The sequence below is a fragment of the Heptranchias perlo genome, chromosome 5, assembly GCF_035084215.1.
Source record: "Heptranchias perlo isolate sHepPer1 chromosome 5, sHepPer1.hap1, whole genome shotgun sequence".
Classification (NCBI taxonomy): domain Eukaryota; kingdom Metazoa; phylum Chordata; class Chondrichthyes; order Hexanchiformes; family Hexanchidae; genus Heptranchias; species Heptranchias perlo.
Window position 1 is genome coordinate 134,851,507 of NC_090329.1, and position 23,281 is coordinate 134,874,787.

The 23,281-nt window shown below is 44.6% G+C and overlaps 1 protein-coding gene across 1 annotated transcript in view; it reads left to right on the top strand.

The window, feature by feature from the left end:
- Nucleotides 1-23,281, top strand: part of lrrc73 (leucine rich repeat containing 73) — a 137,714-nt gene that overhangs the window by 35,065 nt on the left and 79,368 nt on the right. The gene's annotated exons all lie outside the window — the stretch shown is intronic.

A 23,281-nucleotide genomic window follows, 5' to 3' on the forward strand; every position in this document is an offset into this window, starting at 1 on the left:
GAAAATCCGTGGCCGTCCGGCTTACTCCTGCTGTAACTTCAGTGGGATTCCAGCAGAAGTAGACTGGGGATGGTCCAGGCCTCTCAGTGAACTTATCGCAATGGCCTTTTGGAGGTGGAGCCCAGGGGTGGGGACTCCCTAAATTCCCAAGGCCTGGGCCCTCAGTGGGATAACTAGCAGAGGTGGGACTGACCAAGGGATCCAAGCCACAATCCTGTCCTTGACTCCCAACGATTTGAGGGGTAATTTTGTTTCTCTGATATTTAAAGCAGTTTTTACAAAGCAAGCTGTGGGGGCAACAAATAATTCTTTCCAGGGGGGAAGGGGAAACCCGGTACTCAACCTGGACTGGGCACTCTTCTGCTGGATTTTCCGATCTTCCTGATCAACCGGGCGCCTCAGCTGTGCCCCCAGTGACACAGATGTAGGCAGATTATGGAACCTCCCCCGATCTGGAAAGCCTGCCAGGATTAGCAGCATAGCTTCCCTCCACATTGATGCCAGACCAAAGGACCCCCTCATGTTGCCAAACCCTAGCACCTCTGCTGTCAAACTTGAGGACCCCCAGTACTGCCAAAAGCCCAGGACCATCCTCCAGTTACCGAAGCCCAGGACTGTCCCCGTGAGGTAGCTGGACTCCATCCCTTCTCAGTACTGCTAAATGCCAGACACCTAACTCCAAGTGAAGCTTCTCCCTGTATAAATTAAAAATGGTAAAGAATATATACAGAAAGAACAAAGGCCACTCATTGACACTTTTCACACAATAATGGGCAGAGTCATTCCCTAAATGATGGGCAGAGTCATGGAATTCAGTCCCCAAAGCACTAGTAAGATACTAAGAACTGAATTTAATTTAGTCAGTCACCATAACTCAGTGGCCCTGATAATACAATGTGTGTAATGTGGTAGAACACCCCATCACTAAGGGCACTTAGTACACTAAGGCAATCAAGGGATATGTGGATAGGACAGGAAAGTGGAGTTGAGGTCAAAGATTGGCCATGATCTTATTGAATGGCGGAGCAAGCTCGAGGGGCCATATGGCCTACTCCTGCTCCTATTCCTTGTATTCTTATGTATTACAAAACAATGTATTCGTCGAATCCCTGTGAGCAACACTACCGGAGATCTGCTAGTAATAAATTAAAAGTCTTCCCATCACACATATCCTATTCCTTTAATGCTTTTATGTAACACTGCTCAGTCCGTGACACTTAATGATGCTTAAATGTATTGCAACCTTGGCACATTTGTTAGGCAACTTTATTCCACCACATCTGATTGGGACATTCTTCCCATGATTGGCAGCCAGCCTAACTTCCACTTTCTTAACAGCTGTAGCAAACCACAGAGAAATTATAACAAACTAAAAGCAATTGAATAGCTTCGTGCTATGCGTAAATGTAGAAAAGTTTAAACATCAGAGATTCACTAGGATGCTGCCTGTTATATGGAAATACTTGAAGAAAGACTTGAAAATTTGGATCTTTTATCATTTTATAAATACAGATTACGGGGCAATACGATAGAAGTGTTTAAAATGATGAAAGGATGGGACAGGGTAGATAGAAGCAGACTGTTCCCAGTAGTTGAGGGGGGTCAAGAACAAGGGGCCATAGATACAAGATTAAATGTAAGAGATTTAGAACAGAGGGCAGGAGAAACCTCTTAAGAGATGTGAGACTGTGGAATTCACTCCCAAGGTTAGTGATTGAGGCAGAAACTATGTCAACATTCAAGATAGGTGGATGAAGGAATCAGATTTGAAGGGATATGGAAACATGCCGGGTAAATGTGATTTGGACTGTTTGCTTATATGGAGGGTAAACGCTGACATGGATTGGTTGGGTCGAATGGCCTGTTTCCATGTTGTAACTTGTACGTATTTTTAAACAATGGGGGAGATTTTCATCTTCACTGCCTGCGTATAGAACCCATCCAATTTTCATTCCATTGAAATGACTGAAATGAAAATTAGGCGGGTTCTATAAGGGGCGAGTAATCTGCTTTGCCAGATCATCGCCCAGGTGGTGAAGATGAAAATCTACCGTAGTAATTCTTACACTTTCTACCTCCTGTAGTCTTTCTTACAGATGCACAACCAGCTCCCTCTCTTTAAGAATATATCAGTTCTACAATATTTCCCAACTTTTAAATTGATCTGTCAATCAAACAAAGCGAGAGTTCTGATCTTCTGTCTGACCTGTAACTGATCCCACCATTCATTTGAAGAATCCATAGCAATCACACCTTTTTAAAGGAACATACATAACATATGTATTCTATTTTCCATGAGATGATGTTCCTTTCCTTGTAAAAAATATTTATCCTCTGACTTACCATGAGCTTTGTTTCTCATTTTAAGATGGTTTTGCAACTGTAATGAAGTGTGACATTTAGTATTGACAATTGTAAACAATTTTACAACACCAAGTTATAGTCCAACAAATTTATTTTAAATTCCACAAGCTTTCGGAGGCTTCCTCCTTCGTCAGGTGAACGGTGAACGGTTCCACACCGTTCACCTGACGAAGGAGGAAGCCTCCGAAAGCTTGTGGAATTTAAAATAAATTTGTTGGACTATAACTTGGTGTTGTAAAATTGTTTACAGTTGTCAACCCCAGTCCATCACTGGCATCTCCACATTATTTAGTATTGAAGGAGATGACAGATAACTGTCCAGACAACACAAAAAAAAGAAGAAAGCCAGTCACTGACATAGCGTGAAATTGGCAAGCACATTCCTGTCGAAATTAAACTCTGACTGATCTCGCCCAGTATTTCCTTAATAATTAGAATTTGTGGCCTTTAAAGGGACGCAGAATCACCTTAGCAGCAGAATAATACATTGTGCTTTCTATGATATAATGCTGATATCCTCATAAAACAGTGTATTATCCAACTTGCCGTAAACAACCCATGGGAAATCCACAAAGAAATATTGATACATTAAACATCCTAGATAGCGGACACACTTCATTGAAACTTGTTAAGTACATATTTTCAATGGCAGTTCCAATTTCAAAATATCAACACTTACCTATTAGACTTATCTGTAATGATTCTCTGTCACACCACTAGGTGTGGAGATGCCGGTGATGGACTGGGGTTGACAATTGTAAACTATTTTACAACACCAAGTTATAGTCCAACAATTTTATTTTAAAATCCACAAGCTTTCGGAGGCTTCCTCCTTCCTCAGGTGAATGTGGAAATGAAATCCTCGAACCTATCGCATTTATAAATCACAGAACAATGCCTGGTGATTACAGATAGTCTTTTCAACTGCCCGTTGCCAAGGCAACCAAAGTGTTCAGACAGATAGGTGTTACCTACAGGGCCACCGGATATACAAACGGCCAGAACTAAAAAACAGATGATGTGGAGAAGCCAATTAAAAAAACAGAGCGAGAGAGGCAGAAACATAGAAACATCCGGAAGGAAAAGACAGCAATTGACCCGTTATATTAAAAACAGATAACATTTGTTCGCTGGTGGGGTAACGTGTAGCGTGACATGAACCCAAGATCCCGGTTGAGGCCGTCCTCATGGGTGCGGAACTTGGCTATCAATTTCTGCTCGACGATTTTGCGTTGTCGAGTGCCTCGAAGGCCGCCTTGGAGAACGCTTACCCGAAGGTCGGTGGCTGAATGTCCTTGACTGCTGAAGTGTTCCCCGACTGGGAGGGAACCCTCTTGTCTGGCGATTGTTGCGCGGTGTCCGTTCATCCGTTGTCGCAGCGTTTGCATGGTCTCGCCAATGTACCATGCTCTGGGGCATCCTTTCCTGCAATGTATGAGGTAGACACCACAAGGTGGCGCACTAATAAAAATTATAATTTTAACAGCTCCACTGGCCTGTAACGGCTCCTTGTCACACCACCAACTGGTGCAGTAGAGCTTTGCTATCCTCCAGCAAATCAACAGGTAGTGCTGTAGAGCCTTCTTATTCCCCAACAAAAAATCAACTGTAGGTAAGTAAGTAAAACTTATTTTCAGTACTAGTTGGATGAGCCCTTTTCCCATCAGACTCTGGCTATCCTTTGTCTCAACTCCAAGCTCTTCTGCTTCCCCTGCTTTTTCTGCCCCACCTGTGGCTCCAAATAATTTTTTACACTTTGCTCTAGCTCTAACCCCACTGTTCCCTGCTCCAAAAAATGGTTCTGCTTTGGCCTTTTGTTTCCTCCCAACTAATTGAGAACCCAATGCTTTAGCTGTGCAACTTCTAGGCCACTTCTACCACAAAATACCACTAGGAGTCATATCTATGTACATAGAGCCTGCTTTCTTTTAAAAGTGCAAGTTCTTTAAATGTAAACCCGCTCACCTTCGCGGCTCCCTCCCAGCCCCATTACTGGACCCGCTCACCTTCGCGGCTCCGACCCCAGCTTCGCTCCCTTGAATTTTTTTTTGTACCACGCTTCCTATGCCACCAGAAAATAGAGCCTGTGCCCTCGATCTTTCTCCCCGCTCACCAGTCCCAAAAGGAATTTGTGACCTGCCCGTCTGCAACCGTAGATGGATCTTTCCCTCAGCTGGTGACCCACACCATACAATGCAGCCTGTGGCCCTTGGCAGCTTACTTTACTGCTTCACCAGCACCCATAGGAAAAGGCTACCTACATCTTGCAGTGACTACCTAGCCAGTACCCAAAATAGCAGGAGAACAAGAGAAAGGGAGCAAAGCAGAACAGAATGCAGAGAGAGGCACAAGACAAGACAGAAAGAAAAACAACCAAAAAAGAGAAGGGGAAAGAGTAGAAGAGGAGAGGAAAAAAGAGATGATAGCCAAGTAGTAGAGAGACAGACATACAAGCAGATAGTCAGAGAAAAATAGACAAGCAGTAGAGGAAAAAGAAAGACAGAGACACGAACAAGAAAATGAGACACATAAGTAAGTGAGAGAATGTGTGCTCTGATTTACTATGAATGCACCACACAAGATCCACGAGTGGCAGAGTCTTGCATCTATTGTACGTCTGTCACACCCCTGACATGCTGTGAGCAGTGCATCTTCCTGTGCATCTTGGATAGGAGATTCTGTGTGAGCACAAGCATGGAAGCAATAGAGTGGGAGACCTGAAGCTGAGGCTGGGAAAGAGACACACTGGTGTTGAGACCATGAAAGCAGGAGACGGGATGGAAAACCCAGAAAAAGTGGTGCATGTCTGCTGGGGCGGTGCAGATATGAGGAGATTGAGGAATGAGATAAGGGGCTGTCCAAGATGAGAGTCTGGAGTTAGGTTGGGAAAGAAATCATAAGGGCAGCAAGAAGAGAGGAGGCTGGCTATGAAGCAGAAGTACAAGGATTGGTCTATGGTAACTATGTAACTGATGATACAATCAAATGGTTCCCATGGACCAATGGGGTCACTCCAAAGAGGACACAGCCAATTCCTTTTTATAATTATATATAGATATGTATTTTTCAAAACACAGCAGGGGAATACTGTAGGGAAATAAAATGTACATCCTGCAATATCAACTGGGCCATGATCTCGGCAGCTATCTCTCTCCCCTTGCCAAAGACCCCAGGCAGCAGCTGGCCAGTCCAGGGCAGTGCTGAGTCTCCGCTTACAATGGCCATTAAATTTGAGTGAGGTATAACTTCAGAGAGTCTGGTCTGTTAGGGCAGCATTTTATCTTTTACGAACATACGAGGATACGAATTAAGAGCAGGAGTAGGCCATTTGACCCCTCGAGTCTGCTCTGCCATTTGATAAGATCATGGCTGATCTGATTGTGACCTCAACCCTACTTTCCCGTCTACCTACTATAACCTTTGACTCCCTTGTTAATTAGGAATCTATCTAACTCAGCCTTAAAAATATTCTATGACCCCGCCTCCACTGCTCTCTGGGGAAGGGAGTTCCACAGACTCATGACCCTCTGAGTGAAAAAAATTCTCCTCATCTCCGTCTTAAATGGGAGACCCCTTATTTTTAAACTGAGGTCCCTAGTTCTAGTCTCTCCCACAAGGGGAAATATCCTCTCAACATCTACCCCTTCTAGTCCCCTCAGGATCTTATATGTTGCAATAAGGTCACCTCTCTTTCTTCTAAACACCAAAGTATACAGGCCCCAACTTGTCCAACCTTTCTTCATAAGATAACCCCGTCATCCTAGGAATCAGTCGAGTGAACCTTCTCTGAACCACCTTCAAAGCAATTATATCCTTTCTGAAAAAAAGGAGACCAAAACTGCACACAGTATTCTAGATGTGGTCTCACTTGCCTTCATGATTGGCTAGTGAAAGAAACTGGTGACTATACTGTTACCCATGTGGTAACATTGTCATTCTGCATAAGGACAGATTTGCATCGATTTGTTTACAGAACAAAGTTGATTTTGAAAGAGTCTACATTGCCTTAAAAGGTTCATTTGCAATGTCAGCACCATTAATTTATTTTAATCTGGATTGACTGCTGACTGAGCCTGCTGTCATTGTGAAAAGCCTCAGCAGTTAATTTACATTGATCCAATCTGAACTTGTTCCACTGCTTCCCATGGACTACAAGACCCTATTAATAGAATCCCTGTCTCAGTGGGACTCAACTGCATTTTGCATGCCTCATCTGATATTACCTCAACTACTCTTCCAGCATCTGTGTTTGTAAACAGATTATTTTTAGATGAAGGCATCTACTCTACACCATCCAGAAATTATGTAGCTTAGCAACAGAGAGGGTCATCGGGCAGCAGGTTTCTGTGGCAGCCTGCTATTTAATATCAGCCTAAATTAATGCTAACCCATAAACAGGATGATTAACCCTGTAAAGACAATGTCAGCATTTTAACTGAAAAACTGAAATGTAATTCAAAATTTTATTCACAAAAATGCCTGAAATATAAAAATTATGTACATTTCCTTAGAGAGGCTGCATGCTACAACTTGGCATTACATAAGAACATAAGGAAAGGCCATTCAGACCAACAAAGCTCATCCTCTGGTACATGAAATCTGCCATTTTAGAATCCAGCTGTGTTTTGAATGACCATGGGACGAATTGCACACTAACCGTCCGGTGGAAACCAAGCAGTTAAAATGCCACAAGTTACTCATCCACCCTTCAGCCTCCCTGATCTCAACATCCGCGATTTTAATCATCTCTCCTGAGCAGGTGGCAAGGGTAGATAGGGATTGGGACGTTGATTAGGGTAGATAGGGATTGGGAAGTTGATTAGGGTAAATAGGGATTGGAACGTTGATTAGGGTCGATTAGGATTGGAAAGTTGATTAGGGTAAATAGGGATTGGAACGTTGATTAGGGTAGATAGGGATTGGGAAGCTGATTGGTGTGGATAGGGAATAGGAAGTTAATAAGGGGAGATAGGGATTGGGATGTTGATTAGGGTAGAGTGGGATTGGGAAGCTGATTGGTGTGGATAGGGAATAGGAAGTTAATAAGGGTAGATAGGGATTGGGATGTTGATTGGTGTGGATAGGGATTGGGATGTTGATTAAGGTAGATAGGGATTGGGATATGATTAGAGTAGATAGGGATTGGGATGTTGATTCGGGTAGATAGGGATTGGGAAGTTGATTAGGGTAGATAGGGATTGGGATGTTGATCAGGGTAGATAGGGATTGGGATGTTGATTGGAGTAGATAGGGATTGGGATGTTGATTAGGGTAGATAGGGATTGGGATGTTGATTAGGGTAGATAGGGATTGGGAAGTTGATTGGAGTAGATAGGGATTGGGACATTGATTTGGATAGATAAGGTTTGGGAAGTTGATTAGGGTGGATAGGGATCGGGAAGTTGATTAGAGTAGATAGGGATTGGGACGTTGGTTAGGGTAGATAGGGATTGGGACGTTGATTAGGATAGATAGGGATTTGGACGTTGATTAGGATAGATAAGGATTGGGAAGTTGATTAGGTTGGTTAGGGATTGGGATGTTGAGTAGATAGGGATTCCGTATTTGATTTTTTTTTATTCGTTCATGGGATGTGGTCATCGCTGGTGTGGCCGGCATTTATTGCCCATCCATAATTGCCCTTGAGAACGTGGTGGTGAGCTGCCTTCTCAAGCCGCTGCAGTCCGTGTGGGGAAGGTTAGGAACATAGGAACAGGAGTAGGCCATTCAGCCCCTTGTGCCTGCTCCGCCATTTGATAAGATCATGGCTGATCTGTGATCTAACTCCATATACCTGCCTTTGGCCCAAATCTCTCAATACCTTTGGTTGCCAAAACGCTATCGATCTCACATTTAAATTTAGCAATTGAGCTAGTATCAATTTCCGTTTGCGGAAGAGAGTTCCAAACTTCTGCCACCCTTTGTGTGTAGAAATGTTTTCTAATCTCACTCCTGAAAGGACTGGCTCTAATTTTTAGACTGTGCCCCCTACTCCTAGAATCCCCAACCAGCGGAAATAGTTTCCCTCTATCCACCCTATCTGTTCCCCTTAATATCTTGTAAACTTCGATCAGATCACCCCTTAATCTTCTGAACTCGAGAGAATACAACCCCAATTTGTGTAATCTCTCCTTGTAACTTAACCCTTGAAGTTTGGGTATCATTCTAGTAAACCTACGCTGCACTCCCTCCAAGGCCAATATGTCCTTCCGAAGGTGCGGTGCCCAGAACTGCTCATAGTACTCCAGGTGCGTTCCAACCAGGGTTTTGTGGAGCTGCAGCATAACTTCTGTCCCCTTGTGCTCCAGTCCTCGAGATACAAAGGCCAGCATTCCATTAGCCTTATTGATTATTTTCTGCACCTGTTCATGACACTTCAGTGATCGATGTACCTGAACCCCTAAGTCCCTTTGGACATCCACTGTTTTTAACTTTTTACCATTTAGAAAGTACCCTGTTTTATCCTTTTTTGATCCAAAATGGATGACCTCACATTTGTCTACATTGAATGCCATTTGCCACAGTTTTGCCCATTCACCTAATCTATCAATATCCCTTTGCAATTTTATGTTTTCATCTACACTGCTTACAATGCCACCAATCTTTGTGTCATCGGCAAACTTAGATATGAGACTTTCTATGCCTTCATCTAAGTCGTTAATAAATATTGTGAATAATTGAGGCCCCAAGACAGATCCATGCGGGACTCCACTAGTCACATCCTGCCAATGTGAGTACCTACCCATTATCCCTACTCTCCGTCGCCTTTCGCTCAGCCAACTTCCAAACCAAGTCCGTACTTTTCCCTCGATTCCGTGGGCTTCGACCTTAGCTAACAGTCTCTTATGTGGGACCTTATCAAATGCCTTCTGGAAGTCCATATAAATAACATCCATTGACATTCCCCTGTCCACTACTTTAGTCACCTCTTCAAAAAATTCAATCAGGTTTGTCAGGCATGACAAATCCATGCTGGCTCTCTCTGATTAACTGAAAATTCTCGCATGTTCAGTCACCCTATCCTTAATTATAGACTCCAGCATTTTCCCCACAACAGATGTTAGGCTAACTGGTCTGTAATTCCCTGGTTTCCCTCTCTCTCCTTTCTTAAAAAGCGGAGTGACATGTGCAATTTTCCAATCGAGAGGGACAGTTCCTGAATCTAGAGAACTTTGAAAGATTATAGTTAGGGCATCTGCAATGTGCTCAACGACTTCCTTTAAAACCCTAGGATGGAAACCACCTGGTCCTGGAGATTTGTCACTCTTTAGTGCTATTATTTTCTTCATTACTGTTGCTTTACTTATGTTAATTTTATTGAGTCCCTGTCCCCGATTCAATATTAGCTTTCTTGGGATTTCCGGCATGCTATCCTCTTTTTCTACTGTAAATACTGACGCAAAGCAATCGTTCAACATGTCCACCATTTCCCCATTGTCGATTACAATATCCCCACTTTCAGTTTTTAAGGGGCCAACACTGCTTCTGACCACCCTCTTTTTCCGAATGTAACTATAAAAGTTCTTCGTATTGGTTTTGATATCCCTTGCAAGTTTCTTTTCATACTGTCTTTTTGTAGCTCTTACTATCTGTTTTGTGACCCTTTGTTGATCTTTGTATCTTTCCCATTCGCCAGGATCTGTGCCATGTTTTGCCTTTTTGTATGCCCTTTCGTTATGTCTTATACTGCCCCTTACCTGTTTAGTTGTCCATGGCTGTGTTTTTTGGCAAGTAGAGTTCTTGCCCCTCAGGGGTATAAACCGATTCTTTATCACGTTAAATGTTTCTTTAAACATTTCCCACTGATCATCAGTTGTTTTACCCATCAACAGATTTGCCCAGTTTACTGTGGACAGTCTCTGTCTCATCCCATTGAAGTCGGCCTTGCCCAAGTCTAGAATCTTAGCAGCTGATTCACTTTTTTCTCTTTCAAACACTACATTGAACTTGATCATGTAATGATCACTATTGGATCGATGTTCACGCACAGTTAAGCTGTTAACTAAATCTGGTTCATTACTCATTGCTAAATCTAGTATGGCTTGCCCCCTTGTTGCCTCTCGGACATACTGCTGGAGAAAACTATCCCAGACACACTCAAGAAATTCACTACCTTTCTGACAGTTGCTCGTCTGCTTTTCCCAATCGATGTGAAGGTTAAAGTCCCCCATTAAGACCAATATGCCTTTGTTACACGCTTGTCTAATATCTGCATTCATGCAATCTAGCACTTCAGAGCTGCTGCCAGGGGTCCTAGATACAACTCCCACGATAGTCTTAGATTCTTTCCTATTTCTCAATTCAACCCATAAGGTCTCTGCTGGCTGCTTACCTCTCGTTATATCCTCCTTTATCATTGAAGTGATTTCATCTCTAATCACTCAGGCTACTCCTCCCCCCCTTCCACTTTCCCTATCTCTCCTGTAGACCTTATAACCTGGTATATTTAGTTCCCAATCCTGACCATCCTGCAGCCATGTCTCAGTAATAGCTATCATGTCATACCCTCCAATTTGAATTTGAACCTGTAGTTCATTTAATTTATTCCTTATACTCCGTGCATTTGTATATAGAACTCTTAGTTGGGCCACACACCCTAGCCTGACCTTCAGCTTTGATGCTGGGTTAATCGCCTTACGCCTTCTAGTTTTCACTTTATCTGTTGTGTCTAAAGTACACTTTCTTTCTGCTGCTCTACGCTTTTCCCTTTCACTTGTTCTTGAACAACTGTTTGTACTATTTGAATTGTAAATTTCCCCTGGGTCTTCCCCTCTCTTGCTGCTCTCAACTTTACTCCCTTCTAACTCCCTGCTAAGGTTCCCATCCTCCTGCCACTCGAGTTTAAACCTTCCCCAACAGCCCAACAGCACTAGCAAACACCCCTGCGAGGACATCGGTCCCGGTCCTGCTTGGGTGTAATCCGTCTCGCTTGTACAGGTCCCACCTTCCCCAGAACCGGTCCCATTGTCCCAGGAATCTAAATCCCTCCCTCCTGCACCATCCCTGCAGCCACGCATTCATCCTGTCTGTTCTCCTTTTCCGATACTCACTAGCACATGGCACTGGTAGTAATCCTGAGATCACTACATTTGAGGTCCTGCTTTTTAATTTATCTCCTAACTCTTTAAATTCACCTTGCAGGACCTCATCCCTTTTTTACCTATGTCGTCGGTACTGATATGTACCACGACTACTGGCTGTTCACCCTCCCCCTCCAGAATGCCCTGCAGCCATTCCGTGACATCCTTGACCCCAGCACCAGGGAGGCAACATACCATCCTGGAGTCACGTTTACGGCCACAGCAACGCCTATCTGTTCCCCTGACAATTGAAACCCCTATCACTATAGCCCTGCCACTCTTCTTCCTCCCATCCTGTGCAGCAGAGCCACCCGTGGTGCCACGAACTTGGCTCTTGCTGCTTTCCCCTGATAAGCCATCTCCCCCAACAGTATCCAAAGCGGTGTATCTGTTTGAGAGGGAGATGGCCCCAGGGGACTCCTGTTCCACCTGCCTAGTCCTTTTACTCTGCCTGGTTCTCCCACAGTGCTATTAGGAAGGGAGTTACAGGACTTTGACCCAGCGACGATAAAGGAACGGCGATATATTTCCAAGTCTGGATGGTGTGTGACTTGGAGGGGAACGTGCAGGTGTTGTTGTTCACATGTGCCTGCTACTCTTGTCCTTCTAGGTGGTAGAGGTCGCGGGTTTGGGAAGTGCTGTCGAAGAAGCCTTGGCGAGTTGCTGCAGTGCATCTTGTGGATGGTACACACTGCAGCCACAATGCGCCGCTGGTGAAGGGAGTGAATGTTTAGGGTGGTGGATGGGATGCCAATCAAGCGTGCTGCTTTATCTTGGTTGGTGTCGAGCTTCTTGAGTGTTGTTGGAGCTGCACTCATCCAAGCAAGTGGAGAGTATTCCATCACACTCCTGACTTGTGCCTTGTAGATGGTGGAAAGGCTTTTGGGAGTCAGGAGGTGAGTCACTCGCCGCAGAATACCCAGCCTCTGACCTGCTCTTGTAGCAACAGTATTTATGTGGCTGGTCCAGTTAAGTTTCTGGTCAATGGTGACCCCCAGGATGTTGATGGTGGGGGATTCAGCGATGGTAATGCCGTTGAATGTCAAGGGATGTGGTTAGACTCTCTCTTGTTGGAGATGGTCATTGTCTGGCACTTATCTGGCGCAAATGTTACTTGCCACTTATGAGCCCAAGCCTGGATGTTGTCCAGGTCTTGCATGCGGGCTCGGACTGCTTCATTATTTGAGGGGTTGCGAATGGAACTGAACACTGTTCAATCATCTGCGAACATCCCCATTTCTGACCTTATGTTGGAGGGAAGGTCATTGATGAAGTAGCTGAAGATGGTTGGGCCTCGGACACTGCCCTGAGGAACTCCTGCAGCAATGCCCTGGGGCTGAGATGATTGGCCTCCAACAACCACCACCATCTTCCTTTGTTACACGGTATGACTCCAGCCACTGGAGAGTTTTCCCCCTGATTCCCATTGACTTCAATTTTACTAGGGCTCCTTGGTGCCACACTCGGTCAAATGCTGCCTTGATGTCAAGGGCAGTCACTCTCACCTCACCTCTGGAATTCAGCTCTTTTGTCCATGTTTAGACCAAGGCTGTAATGAGGTCTGGTGCCGAGTGGTCCTGGCGGAATCCAAACTGAGCAGCAGTGAGCAGGTTATTGGTGAGTAAGTGCCACTTGATAGCACTGTCGACGACACCTTCCATCACTTTGCTGATGATTGAGAGTAGACTGATGGGGCGGTAATTGGCCGGATTGGATTTGTCCTGCTTTTTGTGGACAGGACATACCTGGGCAATTTTCCACATTGTTGGGTAGATGCCAGTGTTGTAGCTGTCCTGGAACAGCTTGGCTGGAGGTGCAGCTAGTTCTGGAGCACAAGTCTTCAGAACTACAGTCGGGATGTTGTCGGGGCCCATACCCAGGACATACCCAGGGATGGTGATGGAAGTGTCTGGGATATAGCGATTGGGTTGTTGGTTAGGGTTTATAGGGATTGGGATGTTGATTGGGGTAGATAGAGATTGGGAGGTTGATTAGGGTGGATAGGGATTGGGACGTTGATTCGGGTGGATAGAGATTGGGACATTGATTCGTGTAGCTAGGGATTGGGAATTTGATTAGTGTAGGTAGGGATTGTGAAGTTGATTAGGGTGGATAGGGATTGGGACGTTGTTTATGGTAGTTAGGGATTGGGAAGTCGATTCGGGTAGATATGGATTGGGATGCTGATTAGAGCAGATACGTATTGGGATCTTGGTTAGTGTAGATAGGGCTTAGGATGTTGATTAGGGTAGATAGGGATTGGAAATTTGATTTGGGTAGATTGGGATTGGGATCTTGGTTCGTCGAGATAGGGATTGAGATGTTGATTAGGGTAGATAGGGATTGGGATCTTGGTTAGAGCAGATAGGGATTGGGATCTTGGTTAGTCTTGGTAGGGATTGAGATGTTGATTAGGGTAGACAGGGATTGGGAAGTTGATTTGGGTCGATAGGGATTGGGAGGTTGATTTGGGAAGATAGGGATTGGGACTTTTTTATTATTATTCGTTCATGAGCTGTGGGCATCGGTGGCGAGGCCAGCATTTATTGCCCATCCCTAATTGCACTTGAGCAGGTGGTGGTGAGTCGCCTTCTTGAACTGCTGCAGTCCATGTGGTGAAGGATCTCCCACAGTGCTGTTCAGAAGGGACTTCCAGGATTTTGAGCCAGCGACGATGAAGGAACGGCAATATATTTCCAAGTCGGGATGGTGTGTGACTTGGAGGGGAATCTGTGGGTGGTGTTGTTCCCATGTGCCTGCTGCCCTTGTCCTTCTAGGTGGTAGAGGATGCGGGTTTGAGATGTGCTGTCGAAGAAGCCTTGGCGAGTTGCTGCAGTGCATTCTGTGGATGGTACACACTGCAGCCACAGTGCGCCGGTGGTGAAGGGAGTGAATGTTTAGGGTGGTGAATGGGGTGCCAATCAAGTGGGCTGCTTTGTCCTGGATGGTGTTGAGCTGCTTGAGTGTTGTTGGAGCTGCACTCATCCAGGCAAGTGGAGAGTATTCCATCACACGCCTGACTTGTGCCTTGTAGATGGTGGAAAGGCTTTGAGGAGTCAAGAGGTGAGTCACTCGCCGCAGAATACCCAGCCTCTGACCTGCTCTTGTAGCCACGGTATTTAGATGGGCTGGTCCAGTTAAGTTTCTGGTCAATGGTGACCCCCAGGATGTTGATGGTGGGGGATTCAGCGATGGTAATGCCATTCAATGTCAAGGAGAGGTGGTTAGACTCTCTCTTGTTGGAGATGGTCATTGCCTGGCACTTGTCTGGCCCGAATGTTACTTGCCACTTATGAGCCCAAGCCTGGATGTTGTCCAGGTCTTGCTGCATGCGGGCACGTACTGCTTCGTTATCTGAGGTGTTGCGAATGGAACTGAACACTGTGCAATCATCTGCGAACATCCCCATTTCTGACCTTATGATGGAGGGAAGGTCATTGATGAAGCAGCTGAAGATGGTAGGGCCTCGGACACTGCCCTGAAGAACTCGTGCAGCAATGTCCTGGGGCTGAGATGATTGGCCTCCAACAACCACTACCATCGTCCTTGATTGGAGGAGATAGGGAGTGGGAAGTTGTTTCGGGTATGTAGGGATTTTGAAGCTGATCAGATTGTTTAGGGATTGGGAAGTTGATTAGAGTAGATAGGGATTGGGATGTTGATTAGAGCAGATAGGGATTGGGATGTTGATTTGGTTAGATAGGGATTGGGAAGTTGATTAGGGTAGATAGAGATTGGGATGTTCTTTAGGGTCGATAGGGATTGGGATGTTGATTTGGTTAGATAGGAATTGGGAAGTTGATTCAGGTCGATAGAGATTGGAATGTTGTTTAGGGTAGATAGGGATTGGGATGTTGGTTTGGGTAGATAGGTTTTACAACACCAAGTTATCGTCCAACAAATTTATTTTAAATTTCACAAGCTTTCGGAGGCTTCCTCCTTCCTCAGGTGAATGTTGTGGAAAAACATTCACCTGAGGAAGGAGGAAGCCTCCGAAAGCTTGTCAAATTTAAAATAAATTTGTTGGACTATAACTTGGTGTTGTAAAATTGTTTACAATTGTCAACCTCAGTCCATCACCGGCATCTCCACATCATGGGTAGATAGGGGTTTTGATGTTGATTCGGGTATATAGGGATTGAGATGTTGATTAGGGTAGATAGGAATTGGGAAGTTGATTCGGTTGGATCGGGATTGGGATGTTGATTTGGGGAGATAGGGATGGGAAGTTGATTTGGGTCGATAGGATTTGGGATGTTGGTTAAGGTAGATAAGGATTGGTATGTTGATTGGAGTAGATAGAGATTGGCATCTTGATTAGGGTAGATTGTGATTGGGACATTTATTGGAGGAAATAGGGATTGGGATGTTGATTAGGGTAGATAGGGATTGGGAAGTTGTTTTGCGTCGTTAGGGATTGGGAAGTTGATTAGGGTAGACAGGGATTGGGATGTTGATTAGAATAGATAGGGATTGGGAAGTTGATTTGGGTAGATGGCAATTCAGATGTTTATTGGAGTAGATATGGATTGGGAAGTTGATTGGAGTAGACAGGGATTGGGATGTTTATTAGAGGAGATAGCAATTGGGACGTTGATTTGGATGGAAAGTGATTGAGACATTGATTAGAGGAGATAGGGATTGAGATGTTGATTACAGGTGATATGATTTGGGGTGTTTAAGGTAGATAGGCATTGGGATGTTGATTTCGTTAAATAGGGATTGGGATGTTGATTAGGGTAGATAGGGATTGGGACATTGATTAGGGTAGATAGGAATTGGGAAGTTGATTAGGTTAGATAGGGATTGGGATGTTGATTAGGGGAGATAGGGATTGGGAAGTTGATTTGGGGAGATAGGATTTGGGATGTTGGTTAAGGTAGATAGGGATTGGGATGTTGATTGGAGTAGATAGAGATTGGGATCTTGATTAGGGTAGATAGGGATTGGGAAGTTGTTTTGCGTCATAGAATCATAGAAGTTTACAACATGGAAACAGGCCCTTCGGCCCAACATGTCCATGTCGCCCAGTTTATACCACTAAGCTAGTCCCAATTGCCTGCACTTGGCCCATATCCCTCGATACCCATCTTACCCATGTAACTGTCCAAATGCTTTTTAAAAGACAAAATTGTACCCGCCTCTACTACTGCCTCTGGCAGCTCGTTCCAGACACTCACCATCCTTTGAGTGAAAAAATTGCCCCTCCGTCGTTAGGGATTGGGAAGTTGATTAGGGTAGACAGGGATTGGGATGTTGATTAGAGTAGATAGGGATTGGGAAGTTGATTTGGGCAGATGGGGATTTGGGTGTTGATTCGACTAGATAGGGATTGGGATGTTGATTAGGGTAGATAGGGATTGGGATGATGTTTAGGGTAGATAGGGATTGGGATGATGATTAGGGTAGATAGAGATTGGAATATTGATTAGGGTAGATGGGGATTGCGATGTTGATTCGTGTATATAGGGATTGGAAAGTTGATGTGGGGAGATAGGGATTGGAACGTTGATTAGGGTAGATAGGGATTGGGTCATTGATTAGGGTAGATAGGGATTGGGAAGTTGATTAGAGTCGACAGGGTTGGGATATTGATTAGGGTAGATAGGGATTGGGTGTTGATATGGGTAGATAGGAATTGGAATGTTGATTCGAGGACATAGGGATTGGGATGTTGATTAGCGTAACTAGGCATTGGGAAGTTGATTAGGGTGGATAGGGGTTGGGAAGTTGATTAGAGTGGATAGGGATTGGGATGTTGATTAGGGTAAGTAGCGATTGTGATGTTGATTAGGGTAGATAGGGATTGGGAAGTTGATTTGGGTAGATAGGGATTGGGATGTTGATTATGGTGGATTGCGATTGGGATGTTGATTTGGGTAGGTAGGGATTGGGATGTTGATTAGGGTAGATCGGGATTGGGATGTTGATTAGGGTAGATGGGGATAGGGATGTTGATTAGGGTAGATGGGGATTGGGATGTTGATTAGGGTAGATAGGGATTGGGATTTTGATTACGGTAGATAGGGATTGGGATGTTGATTCGGGTAGATACGGATTGGTAATTTGATGTGGGAAGATAGGGCTTGAGACGTTGATTAGGGTAGATAGGGATTGGGATGTTGATTAGGGTCGATAGGGATTTGGACATTGATTCGAGTAGATTGGGATTGGGATGTTGATTTGAGTAGACAGGGATTGGAATGTTGATTAGGGTAGATAGGGATTGGGACATTGATTAGGGTAGATAGGGATTGGGAAGTTGATTATGGTAGACAGAGTTGGGATATTGATTCGGTTAGATTGGGATTGGGATGTTCATTAGGGGAGATAGGGATTGGGAAGTTGATTTGGGTCGTTAGTATTTGGGATGTTAGTTCAGGTGCATAGGGATTGGGATGTTGATTGGAGTAGATAGGGATTGGGAAGTTGATTCGGGTGGATGGGGTTTGGGATGTTGATTCGGTTCGATAGGGATTGGGATGTTGATTAGGGTAGATAGGGATTGGGATGTTGATTAGGGTAGATCGGGATTGGGATGTTGATTAGGGTAGCTAGGGATTGGGAAGTTGATTCGGGTGGATGGGGTTTGGGATCTTGATTCGGTTAGATAGGGATTGGGATGTTGATTAGGGGATATAGGGATTGGGAAGTTGATTTGGGTAGATAGGATTTGGGATGTTGGTTCAGGTAGATAGGGATTGGGATGTTGATTGGAGTAGATAGAGATTGGGATCTTGATCAGGGTAGATCGGGATTGGGAAGTTGTTTTGCGTCATTAGGGATTGGGAAGTTGATTAGGGTAGACAGGGATTGGAATGTTGATTAGGGTATATGGGGATTGCGATGTTGATTCGAGTATATAGGGATTGGGAAGTTGATTATGGTAGACAGAGTTGGGATATTGATTAGGTTAGCTAGGGATTGGGATGTTCATTAGGTGAGATAGGGATTGGGAAGTTGATTTGGGTCGTTAGGATTTGGGATGTTGGTTCAGGTGCATAGGGATTGGGATGTTGATTGGAGTAGATAGAGGTTGGGATCTTGATTAGGGTAGATAGGGATTGGGAAGTTGTTTTGCGTCGTTAGGGATTGGGAAGTTGATTCGGGTGGAGAGGGATTGGGATGTTGATTAGGGTACATAAGAACATAAGAACATAAGAAATTGGAGCAGGAGTAGGCCAATCGGCCCCTCGAGCCTGCTCCGCCATTCAATAAGATCATGGCTGATCTGATCCCAACCACAAATCTAAAGAACACAAGAAGTCGGAGCAGGACCCGGCCACATAGCCCCTGGGCCCTCTCCGCCACCCACAGGGCATTGACCGATCCGAACTCAGCTTCATGTCCAATTTCCTGCCCGCTCCCCATAACCCCTAATTCCCTTTACTTCTAGGAAACTGTCGATTTCTGTTTTAAATTTATCTAATGATGTAGCTTCCACAGCTTCCTGGGGCAGCAAATTCCACAGGCCGACCACCCTCTGAGTGAAGAAGTTTCTCCTCATCTCAGTTTTGAAAGAGCAGCCCCTTATTCTAAGATTATGCCCCCTAGTTCTAGTTTCACCCATCTTTGGGAACATCCTTACTGCATCCACCCGATCAAGACCCTTCACAATCTTATATGTTTCAATAAGATCGCCTCTCATTCTTCTGAACTCCAATGAGTAGAGTCCCAATCTACTCAACCTCTCCTCATATGTCCGCCCCCTCATCCCCGGGATTAACCGAGTGAACCTTCTTTGTACTGCCTCGAGAGCAAGTATGTCTTTTCTTAAGTATGGAGACCAAAACTGTATGCAGTATTCCAGGTGCGGTCTCACCAATACCTTATATAACTGCAGCAATACCTCCTTGTTTTTATATTCTATCCCCCTAGCAATAAAAGCCAACGTTCCGTTGGCTTTCTTGATCACCTGCTGCACCTGCATACCAACTTTTTGATTTTCTTGCACTAGGACCCCCAGATCCCTTTGTACTGCAGTACTTTCCAGTCTCTCGCCATTAAGAAAATAACTTGCTCTCTGATTTTTCCTGCCAAAGTGCATAACCTCACATTTTCCAATATTATATTGCATCTGCCAAATCTCCGCCCACTCACCCAGCCTGTCTATATCCCCTTGCAGGTTTTTTATGTCCTCCTCACTCTCTACTTTCCCTCCCATCTTTGTATCATCGGGATTGGGATGTTGATTAGGGTAGCTAGGGATTGGGAAGTTGATTCGGGTGGATGGGGTTTGGGATGTTGATTCGGGTAGATAGGGATTGGGATGTTGATTAGGGTAGCCAGGGATTGGGAAGTTGATTAGGGTAGATGGGAATTGGGATGTTGATTCGAGTATATAGGGATTGGGAAGTTGATTATGGTAGACAGAGTTGGGATATTGATTAGGTTAGCTAGGGATTGGGATGTTCATTAGGTGAGATAGGGATTGGGAAGTTGATTTGGGTCGTTAGGATTTGGGATGTTGGTTCAGGTGCATAGGGATTGGGATGTTGATTGGAGTAGATAGAGGTTGGGATCTTGATTAGGGTAGATAGGGATTGGGAAGTTGTTTTGCGTCGTTAGGGATTGGGAAGTTGATTCGGGTGGAGAGGGATTGGGATGTTGATTAGGGTACATAAGAACATAAGAACATAAGAAATTGGAGCAGGAGTAGGCCAATCGGCCCCTCGAGCCTGCTCCGCCATTCAATAAGATCATGGCTGATCTGATCCCAACCACAAATCTAAAGAACACAAGAAGTCGGAGCAGGACCCGGCCACATAGCCCCTGGGCCCTCTCCGCCACCCACAGGGCATTGACCGATCCGAACTCAGCTTCATGTCCAATTTCCTGCCCGCTCCCCATAACCCCTAATTCCCTTTACTTCTAGGAAACTGTCGATTTCTGTTTTAAATTTATCTAATGATGTAGCTTCCACAGCTTCCTGGGGCAGCAAATTCCACAGGCCGACCACCCTCTGAGTGAAGAAGTTTCTCCTCATCTCAGTTTTGAAAGAGCAGCCCCTTATTCTAAGATTATGCCCCCTAGTTCTAGTTTCACCCATCTTTGGGAACATCCTTACTGCATCCACCCGATCAAGACCCTTCACAATCTTATATGTTTCAATAAGATCGCCTCTCATTCTTCTGAACTCCAATGAGTAGAGTCCCAATCTACTCAACCTCTCCTCATATGTCCGCCCCCTCATCCCCGGGATTAACCGAGTGAACCTTCTTTGTACTGCCTCGAGAGCAAGTATGTCTTTTCTTAAGTATGGAGACCAAAACTGTATGCAGTATTCCAGGTGCGGTCTCACCAATACCTTATATAACTGCAGCAATACCTCCTTGTTTTTATATTCTATCCCCCTAGCAATAAAAGCCAACGTTCCGTTGGCTTTCTTGATCACCTGCTGCACCTGCATACCAACTTTTTGATTTTCTTGCACTAGGACCCCCAGATCCCTTTGTACTGCAGTACTTTCCAGTCTCTCGCCATTAAGAAAATAACTTGCTCTCTGATTTTTCCTGCCAAAGTGCATAACCTCACATTTTCCAATATTATATTGCATCTGCCAAATCTCCGCCCACTCACCCAGCCTGTCTATATCCCCTTGCAGGTTTTTTATGTCCTCCTCACTCTCTACTTTCCCTCCCATCTTTGTATCATCGGGATTGGGATGTTGATTAGGGTAGCTAGGGATTGGGAAGTTGATTCGGGTGGATGGGGTTTGGGATGTTGATTCGGGTAGATAGGGATTGGGATGTTGATTAGGGTAGCCAGGGATTGGGAAGTTGATTAGGGTAGATGGGAATTGGGATGTTGATTCAACTAGATAGGGATTGGGATGTTGATTAGGGTAGATCGGGATTGGGATGATGATTCGGGTAGATAGGGATTGGGATATTGATTAGGGTAGATAGGGATTGGGAAGTTGATTAGAGGACATCGGGATTGGGATGTTGATTAGCATAACTAGGGATTGGGAAGTTGATTTTGGTCGATTGGCATTGGGAAGTTGATTAGGTTAGATAGGGATTGGGATGTTGATTTGGGGATATAGGGATTGGGAAGTTGATTTGGGTAGATAGGATTTGAGATGTTGGTTAAGGTAGATAGGGATTTGGATGTTGATTGGAGTAGATAGAGATTGGGATCTTGATTAGGGTAGATAGGGATTGGGAAGTTGTTTTGCGTTGTTAGGGATTGGGAAGTTGATTCGGGTAGATAGGGATTGGGAAGTGGATTTGGGTAGATGGGGATTTGGGTGTTGATTCGACTAGATAGGGATTGGTATGTTGATTCGGATAGATCGGGATTGCGATGATGATTAGTGTAGGTCGGGATTGAGATATTGATTAGAGTAGGCAGGGATTGGGAAGTTGATTCGGGTAGATGGGGATTGAGATGTTGATTCAGTTAGATAGGGATTGGGATGTTGATTAGGGTAGATCGGGATTGGGATGTTGATTCGGGTATATAGGGATTGGAAAGTTGATTAGGGTAGATAGGGATTGGGTCATTGATTAGGGTAGATAGGGATTGGGAAGTGGATTATGGTGGACAGAGTTGGGATATTGATTAGGCTAGATAGGGATTGGGGTGTTGATATGGGTAGTTAGGGATTGGAATGCTGATTAGAGGACATGGGGATTGGGATGTTGATTAGCATAACTAGGGATTGGGAAGTTGATTGGGGTAGATTGGCATTGGGAAGTTGATTAGGGTGGATAGGGGTTGGGAAGTTGATTAGGGTGGATAGGGATTGGGATGTTGATTTTGGTAAATTGCGATTAGGATGTTGATTAGGGTAAATAGTGATTGGGATGTTATTTAGGGTAGATACGGATTGGGATGTTGATTAGCGTAGATAGGGATTGGGAAGTTGATTAGGGCAGATAGGGATTGGGATTTTGATTACGGTAGATAGGGATTGGGACGTTGATTCGGGTAGATACAGATTGGTAATTTGATTTGGGAAGATCGGGCTTGAGACGTTGATTAGGGTAGATCGGGATTGGGATGTTGATTCAGGTCGATAGGGATTTGGACATTGATTCGAGTAGATTGGGATTGGGATGTTGATTCGACTAGATAGGGATTGGGATGTTGATTAGGGTAGATCGGGATTGGGATATTGATTAGTGTAGATGGGGATTGCGATGTTGATTCGAGTATATAGGGGTTGGAAAGTTGATTAGGGTAGATAGGATTTGGGTCATTGATTAGGGTAGATTGGGATTGGGAAGTTGATTATGGTAGACAGAGTTGGGATATTGATTAGGTTAGATAGGGATTGGGATGTTGATTAGGGGAGATAGGGATTGGGAAGTTGATTTGGGTAGATAGGATTTGGGATGTTGGTTAAGGTAGATAGGGATTGGGATGTTGATTAGGTTAGATAGGGATTGGGATGATGATTAGGGTAGATAGAGCTTGGAATATTGATTAGGGTAGATGGGGATTGCGATGTTGATTCGTGTATATAGGGATTGGAAAGTTGATGTGGGGAGATAGGGATTGGAACGTTGATTAGGGTAGATAGGGATTGGGTCAATGATTAGGGTAGATAGGGATTGGGAAGTTGATTAGGGTCGACAGGGTTGGGATATTGATTAGGGTAGATAGGGATTGGGTGTTGATATGGGTAGATAGGAATTGGAATGTTGATTCGAGGACATAGGGATTGGGATGTTGATTAGCGTAACTAGGCATTGGGAAGTTGATTAGGGTGGATAGGAGTTGGGAAGTTGATTAGAGTGGATAGGGATTGGGATGTTGATTAGGGTAAGTAGCGATTGTGATGTTGATTAGGGTAGATAGGGATTGGGAAGTTGATTTGGGTAGATAGG